This window comes from Anopheles darlingi, chromosome 3 (genome assembly GCF_943734745.1).
Source record: "Anopheles darlingi chromosome 3, idAnoDarlMG_H_01, whole genome shotgun sequence".
Classification (NCBI taxonomy): domain Eukaryota; kingdom Metazoa; phylum Arthropoda; class Insecta; order Diptera; family Culicidae; genus Anopheles; species Anopheles darlingi.
This window is the reverse complement of record NC_064875.1, coordinates 54857042-54859541: the sequence shown is the minus strand read 5'-3', so window position 1 is coordinate 54859541 and position 2500 is coordinate 54857042. Positions and strand designations below refer to the sequence as shown.

Here is a 2500-nt window from a genome sequence, read left to right as displayed (position 1 = left end):
AGCGACCGCACCCAGCAGCAGATATAACGTTCCCTTCAAATATTAATGTAAAGTTCAGCCTGTAATTCATACCCCCTTCCATCCTGCTGGTGTGCTCGCCATGGTTGTTGTGGCTTCTTCGTCTCACTCTGTTCTGATTCTCTCTTCTCATGGCTCACAAGCATACACTATCTCTCTGTCTCTCTCTCTCTCTCTCTTTTCTCTTTTGCCCATGATTTGCATACATTCTGCAGTTAGCGACCACGACACGTGTGAGTCATATATCAATGATACAATTCTGCAGATACTGTATTGAAGATGGGTACCTGAACTGAGTGCACCAGCACAAACGATATATGATCCGTCATTTCTTTACCCCTTGTCTTCCAGTAATCCGTTGCGGCGAGGTTACCTTATACGAGCTCCAAAACTGTGCATTTCTAGTGTTGGTAGCGACATCGATCATCGAACAAGCCAATGCCGCAGTATGCCTTTTGGTGCCCCTGCCCTAGTCAGACAATGTCCCGACGCCGAATGAGCTTATGTCACACAATCAATGACGTCAATCGAAACCGGCGTGACGGCAGTGCTAGAAACCACAATGCATGTCACCACCCGTAAGTGGGCGGCCGTATGCTATAAAACGGTATCAGTGCACAATTTTGCACCCCACGATATCAACAGGCATACCGTGCATCTAGCGCTGTTGTAGCGCCGAAAAGCCGACATTACTTTCACATCGCAGATCCATATTGCCTTAATTTGTTCAGAATCGATTGCAGCTCATCATAATGCGATACACCTTCTCAGCCAGCTTGGAAGACATTTCAAGCGCCCAGTCCAAGGACAACCGTGAGCCAGATGACTCCAAAATTAATCTCCAAACAAAGCAGAATCAGCAGAACTTGTGATATTGATTTTTACAATAAATACCATTCCTTTCAAGACTACGAAACGGTCCAAATGAGGAATATTATCTGGAGCACAAATGACTCACTCCCTCCCTCTTTTGTCCTTTGTTCCGAGGCTGCGGTAGGGTATGGATCAAGCAGAGATTATGGTAACAGAACTGAAGAGGAATTTCTATTTTCAACGGCCTACTTAATCTCGATGTTGCATGAAATATCCTAAATATGATATGAAAAAGCACTGTAAAATATCTCCCAGCATCATACCTCTCTCGACGTCCTCCCGAGGCAGACAATGATACGGTAAGCACGTTTCTGGCGCATCATCAAGCACCAGACCTCCTCGACAATGGAAATGGCTTTTCCGTGACGGTATGACGGGTTTTCCAATTTATCGCAGCTTCATTTCTTTACGATTGTTTCATGATTTGAATGCTAAGCGCAGTACCGTCCAGTGCTTGAAACATTCCGATCAGCGTTGGAATGACTCACAGATGCACCACTTGTGCAGTAGCGTACGGTAATCACATGGCATGATGGCGACTAGACGCTCTAGCCTAGCACCAAGCAACGCTCTGTGCCCTGTGGCCCATACGAGGTTGGCAAACCACCAACGGGGGTCTCATCGGTAACCCCGCGGATAAGAGAACAACAGAATCAATTCATACCACTGATCGCTAGCAGCTAGCACAGCAAGTGGCTAGGATATCGTCCCATTCGGCCGACCCGAACGACCTGGGTGGTGCTCGTCGTTTTCGCCCTCCTCTCTCCATCATCTTCATCAAGCACAGCTTCCGGAGCACGACTGCCAAGAGAGCGAAAATTCCGAGAAGCATGTGTGCCTGGCCTGTGGAATTTAATCCGTTGCCGGTTCGCGATTCGCTCGATCAACAAAACGCAGACGGTCCGTAATCGATAGACGTCAAGCTAAATTTAGGAAGCAACATCTCGCGATGCTCCATCTCCCCCTGAGGCACGATTTATGTGTTTGTTGCCATGGCATACTTATGCGGCAGCGGGTCGATCGATCAGAGGAGATTATTATTATTATTATTCAACGACTACTGCGCTTTGGGGAGAGTTATTCGTGGCACTCCGATAAACACTTCTCCGGTGGCTAGCCTACTGGGTCTCTAGCCGGGTATAGCACGTACCCACCTAATAATTATGCAGAAGGAAGGCGCATTACAATCCCACCCAAAAAGGTCAGTGATCATTTATCTGCTACACATCGCAGACGTCTAGTAAATCTCTATCGCTTTACTATTTTTAGGTGCCAAATAATTTGACGACAGGCAGACAAAGCCGCAATCTTCCTCCTACTGAAATATCCGAGAACAATGTTATCCGACAGCGTCGTTTCATACAGGAGATCCGTTTTTTTCTCATTGATATCAATTGATAGCTTCTCAGCAATGCATGCTGTGCTTGGCTAACACTTTTGTCATCGTCACCATCAAGCAGCCGCCTCCCAGAGCCAGCCAGCAACGAACCACGATAAGTGATGACGGTGCTCATCTCACGTGACGGGTAAGTTCCGTGCGCGGCATTAGAATATAATGCCAGAAAACATGTTTCCCTCCGTCCTCTCGTTCACCACAATACGGAGGAAG

At 47.2% G+C, this 2500-nt stretch overlaps 1 protein-coding gene across 8 annotated transcripts in view; it reads right to left on the bottom strand.

Annotated features, from left to right (window-relative positions):
- The window catches only part of LOC125955062 (syntaxin-1A), a 26084-nt gene that overhangs the window by 15273 nt on the left and 8311 nt on the right, over positions 1-2500 (bottom strand). The window lies entirely within an intron of this gene.